We start from the raw sequence: 6,453 nt of genomic DNA, 5'->3' as shown, positions 1-6,453 counted from the left end.
CTCTTTCGTTTTTCCAGAAGAAGAATAGGAATAGCATTTTCTTGCGTGCGCAGATCGACTGCTGTTCATCAGCAGTTCGGGTTCGTTCAGTGTTGAGTTTTAGTTTTTTTTTATTTTAATGACCTCTCGCAGTTCATTCTAAAGTCAAATTAAACGAAGAAAACAATCACCCTTTCCTCCGGAAGAGGTTTTTTGTCAGCGTAACCATTAAAAAAAGCGTTCTTCCAAAATGTATTCAAAAACTTGCTGGTTTCACTTTGATTTTTTTCAACTCAAGTAGGGTAACTCTGTTCGCAAAGGGTGCGCATTTGCGAAGAGGGCGCCACCGAATTTTGAGGACACTTTTTTAATTGGCTCAAAGAGAGAAGTGGTCCCTCTTGTTATGTAGACTCTTTGGTTGAACTCAACTGTATCTTTCGACAATCATCACCATTTGAACAACATCTCTAAAACAAAAACACATGTGTGTACTAGAAAATCAGGCAGTCCCGCAGAGTTCGGTTTTTGTGAGCTCCACTGTATCCTTGACTGTTTCCTGGGGGATGTTGTGTGTCTATAACTTTGCTTGGGTTGGCCCTGACAGATAGGGTCAAAGCAACTGGACTCGGACATGATCTGAAAGAAGTATTGTTAGTATATGACTGTTCATTGGTGGTCTTCTGCTTAGCAACAGTAACTTTAGTGTATTGCCATAATGTTTTGTTTGTCATCGCTTTCAGAAAATTTGTTCAAGATTTAAAGAAAAGGGGTTAATTACTCAGAGACCCTGCTTTTGGTAATGTACAGTACATACAACCGTGTCTTTACTATTGAAAAATCGCATGTACTTCAAAACTTCTCCCTTCATAACAGTAATATCATTCATAGCGTGGAGATTATTACCAAAAGCATGTTGTTCCAACTGTGCAGAAAAGCATGGAAATCAAAATGTTTCACTTGTGTCCTTGTCTGACTGCTACTGTCACAAGTCTTGACATCTGTTTTTCATTGGGGTCTTCAAAAATGTCATTTATTAGGTCTTCTTCGAACATTTATGGTGACAATTTTCTTTGAAGAAAGAAACACTGGTACATTGTTATTTTAAACAGGCCAAACAAGAATTCGTTACGGAAATTACCACTAGCATCTATATTTTATATATAAAGCGATTTTATACTTTGTACAGTTTCATCAGTTCGACATTTGCCCCGGTAACGACACTGTATGCAGTTATGTGCTAGTCTTTTTCTATTTGCTCAAATTAAGATGATTTTTCACATTGTATTAACGTGATCAAATTATATGTTTTTAAACCCCTTCACTGCCAAAACTCTTGAAGAACTTTATCAAATGTGAGGCAGCGTGGTGGAATCAGGCTCTCGTCAAAATAACCCAAGTGAAGAAACTTGCATTTTTCCGCACGTTTGTGAATTTGTATCAAATTTTGTTTTTTTGGCTCTCATGTCCATTAAAGAACTCATTTCTGTGTGGATTTTTCTGAAAAACGTTGATTAAAGGCACAAAAAAAATGTAAATTTTCAGTTACCACGGACTCTTAAGCTTAGGAAATAACTAATCTTTGGCAGCCATTTTCTCACTAATTTTACCTCTGAAAACAGGTGACCCCCACCTCATTCTTTCGCAAATATCTCGACATGTATTCAAGATAAATGGATGTTTTTTCATCTAAATAAAAGACCTGTAAACAAGCTTCAAGATGATACCAATAACTCTACATGCCCAAAAATTGACGAGAGCCTGATTCCACCACACTGCCTCACAAATGGCTTATGCAGTCTCGGGGGAGGCAGTGAAGGAGTTTATCGATGGCAGAGAAATAGTTCTATCAGGTTTGTTGGTAAGATTTATTTTTACAGGTACTGTAAGAGTGTGTGTACAGATATTATTTTTTAAATTGTTGATCTCGAGCCAGATTTTCTGTAGTATGCTTATATTTATATAACTCTAAACATTTTATTCAAGTTGTGTTTGAGATTACCGTATATATTTCATGAGACATGGAACGGCGCTAACATTCTTGGAGGTGGCAGTGGTAGGGTTAGATAGTTGTGGTGAGGTGTGAATTAACAATGAAAAATTTTTTAAAAATAAATATTCCACCTGCTTTTACCAGTTTCTTCTTATATATTCCTTCTTTTATCTTGTTTTCTATGCCTTAAAATTTTACAATTATGTACACGCACACACACACACACACACACACACACACACACACACACACACACACACACACACACACACACACATTCATGCTTTTATATATATACAGTTTTAGACCTGTATACATGTATCTTTTATATCTTCTGCCATTTTCATGTTTTCTTTTTTTTTAAACTTCTTTTTGCACTCTTGAAAGAGCGAGTGAATTTGTGTGCAACTATTTCATGTACGTGTAATATTCAATTATTTACAATCGTTCCTTCACCCATTAAGAGGTTGGTTATATATATTTTTTTACTGACGTGCTTTTACTTCGACCTCTTTTAAACTTAGAATTTATACAAGAAGGATCAGAGTGGACAACAAATTTCAGATCTTTTTTGAAGTTGACATATGTGAGGCAGCGTGGTGGAATCAGGCTCTCGTCAAAATCATCAAAGTAAAGAAACTTGCATTTTTACGCAGTTTGTGAATTGTTATTATTTTTTAAATCTTTGGCTCAACACTTTTCATGCCAATTAAAGAACTCATTTCTGTGTGGATTTTTCTGAAAAACGTTGATTATAGGCACAAAAAATGTAAATTTTCAGTTACCACAGACTCTTAAACTAAGGGAATAACTAATTTTTGGCGGCCATTTTCTCCCTAATTTTACATTTGAAAACAGGTGACCCCCACCTCCTTCTTTCGCAAATATCTCGACTTGTATTCAAGATAAATGGATATTTTTTCCATCCAAATAAAGACAAGTGAACAAGCTTTAAGATGGTACCAATAACTCTACATGCCCAAAAATTGACGAGAGCCCGATTCCACCACGCTTCCTCACATATTTTTTACAAGTAAAGAAAGTTATGTGACATCTCCAGAACAAAAGTGTATGGTTTATGTGAGTTTTCCACTTCTCTTTTATGTGATTCTTCTGCCATGCTGCATTATGTACCACAATTCTGTTCTTGGTCTTTTTTTTAGTTCTGAATCAAATTCAAGTCCTAGGTGATTGGCGGGTGCTCTTGTATCATTTGTTCCTTCCTTCTTATCAAACAACTCTGGTCCTTATATCTCCTTCTTCTTTTCTTATTTTGTAATGCTATGTTACTGTCTAGTAACGTCTCTTCTTAAATGACCTATTTGTGTTGCAAGTGCCGTAAATTTCTAACTAAAATGTAAAACTTAAAAACCACTCAAACAACACATCTAATTCACAGCACTTATGTGATCTAATTGTATGGCAAGTGCCGCGGTAAAACCCTTACTAAAACTAAATTAAAATTGAAATTGTTAAATCGTAATGTATTCATGATGCAGTCAATTTCTGTGGTGTCTGTTTCTCGAGAGTGCAATGTGTGGAGGTTAGTCTTCCCCTTTCCCTTACAGGGAATGCAATTTCCAGCCATAATATCTCTCTTGTGGTAATGTGCGTGGGGGAGATCGCTACAATAAGCCTTTTTGTGCAAATAGTGTGTCAGCAGCCCACCAGTGCCATCGATAGCTTAGTGGTCAGGCTACCGGACTTGTAATCATGAGATTATTATGGGTTTGAGGGTTCGAGACTCAGTGAAGTCCGACTTTGTGTTCTTGGGAAAGGCATTTTTCACGAAATTCCCATGTGGTTCGGTCCTTTCGGAGATGGACGTGAAAGTCGGAGGTCGCACCTCTTAAATAATCTAATAGTGTTGATGGAGGTGTTAAACCCATACTTTTTTTCTCTGCTCATCACCGGTGACTGCAGTGTAATGCCTCTTCACTGCCTGACATGCTGAAGACTTGAGTTTTATTCCCTTATTTGTGTCTTGGCGTGATGGAGTCAGTCATTCGTCATTTTTGGGGCATATACTATAGAATTATTAGTATCATCTTATTAAAGTTTGTTCATTTGTCTTGCATTTGGTTGGAAAAAAAATACCCCATCTACCTTGAACAGAAGTCGAGACTTGTATGATTGAAGGAGGTGGTGGTCGGCTAATGTGAAAGGTAAAATAAGCGAGAAAATGGCTGCCAAAGTTGGTTGACTTCCAAAACTTGAGTATCCTTGAAAACTTGGAACTTTACATTTTAGTGCCTTTAATGAACGTTTTTCATTAACATTCACACAGAAATATCTTTTGAAAAGAACTTAAAGGTGTTGAGGTAAAAAAAAAGAAAATATAAAAGTCGAAAAAAAACTGCTCAACACCTATAAAAATGCCGGTTTCTTTGATTCGCCTGTTTTGACGAGCGTCTAATTTCATCACTCTGCCGCCTCGCGTATCTGGTTTTTGTTTAAAGAGTATCTCAGGCTTTCTGCTGAGATACTGTATTAAGTGGTGGAATCAGGCTCTCGTCAAAATAACCCAAGTGAAGAAACTTGCATTTTTCCGCAGGTTTGTGAATTGTTATCAAATTTTTGTTTTTTGGCTCAACACCTTTCACGATCATTAAAGAACTCATTTCTGTGAAGATTTTTCTGAAAAGCGTTGATTAAAAACACAAAAATGTAAATTTTCAGTTACCACGGACTCTTAAGCTTAGGAAATAACTAATCCTTAGCGGCCATTTTCTCACTAATTTTACCTCTGAAAACAGGTGACCCCCACCTCATTCTTTCGCAAATATCTCGACTTGTATCCTAGATAAATGGATGTTTATTTCATCTAAATAAAAGACCTGTGAACAAGCTTTAAGATGATATCAACAACTCTACATGCCCAAAAATTGGCGAGAGCCTGATACCGCCACGCTGCCTCACGAGTATGCTTTGTTAGGTGAGAAAAGCACAACACATGGGTGGATGTAGCCTGCTCCTAAAGGGATCTAATTTGTGTCGATGGAGGTGTAGAAAACAATTTTCGTCCATCACACTTTCAGTCTTTGCTCATTTATGTAGCCAGATCGGCATCGGCAGCGTCATTTCACTTTGTCATCATTTTTGTTATCGATTATATCTTGCTTTTTGTCTTTATCATGATCAAGAGTGATACTTAAGCTCAGCCTGGTTCATAATTTTCTGTTGATTTTCTAGTACATATATTATATAATAACAATATATTGTACAACTGATTTGCCACATTCACCCTTTATACTTTGTGCTCATATCATTTGTTACGCTTCCAGAATCATGAAGAAATTTGTAATTAATTGTTATGTTGATTAAACTACTCCTTCTTTGTCGATCAGTCCTGGAGTTTTTTGTGAGTCTTTTTTGTTTGTTTGTTGTTGTTTGAGGGGGGGGGTTGTATTTATGAACGTATATTTATGAACGTAGGTATAGAGGGTTGTTTAAGGTTATGCAGTTGTACTGACGATCAATTGTGAGGCAGCGTGGCGGAATCAGGCTCTCGTCAAAATAATCAAAATGAAGAAACTTGCATTTTTCAGCAGGTTTGTGAATTTTTATAATTTTTTTTTTTTTGGCTCAACACCTTTCATGCCCATTAAAGAACTCATTTCTGTGTGGATTTTTCTGAAAAACGTCGATTAAAGGCACAAAAAATGTACATTTTCAGTTACCACGGAATCTTAAGCTAAGGAAATAACTAATCTTTGGGGGCTCTTTTCTCACTAATTTTACCTCTGAAAACAGGTGACCCTCACCTCCTGTGGGTACCCCGCCTTTTGACAAGTGAGCAAAAGAAGCAGAAGGTTGAGTTCTGCAAAACTCTCCTTCGAATTGAGCCCAATGACACTCGTCATTTCTTTACAAGCATGGTGACTTTCTTTCCTATCAAACATCTATCGTCCTTATCTCCCCTTCTTCTTTTTTATGTTTGTTACTCTCTTGTAACACCTCTAATCTTCCGGCGCTCATATGACCTTATGCAGTTGCGAGTGCCGTAAAACCCCTACTAAAACTAAAAGCATGGTGACTATGGATGAAACATGGATTTATCATTTTGATCCAGAACAAAAAATGTCATCCTTGCAATGGAAAACCCCTTCTTGTCCCTCACCAAAGAAGGCAAAGGTAACACCGTCAAGTGGAAGGGTTATACTGTCGTGCTTCTGGGATTGTGAAGGTATCATCATGACTGACTGCCTGGAAAATGGAAAAACAGTCACAGGGGACTGCTATTGAGGTTTGCTGATAAAACTGCGGCCCGAGCTGGTCAGAAAAAGGCGTGGAAAACTCCGTAATGGAGTCCTACTGCATGACAACGCCCCTGCTCACAGGACACAACAGTCCAGGAATTCACCGAAAACATTGATTAAAGGCACACAAATATAAATTTACAGTTTCCATGGACTCCATGGTGTGTGTGTGTGTGTGTGTGCGTGTGTGCGTGTGTGTGTGTGTGTGTGTGTGTGTGTGTGTGT

The sequence above is a fragment of the Aplysia californica genome, unplaced genomic scaffold, assembly GCF_000002075.1.
Source record: "Aplysia californica isolate F4 #8 unplaced genomic scaffold, AplCal3.0 scaffold00056, whole genome shotgun sequence".
NCBI classification, from domain to species: domain Eukaryota; kingdom Metazoa; phylum Mollusca; class Gastropoda; order Aplysiida; family Aplysiidae; genus Aplysia; species Aplysia californica.
This window is presented reverse-complemented; position numbering follows the sequence as displayed.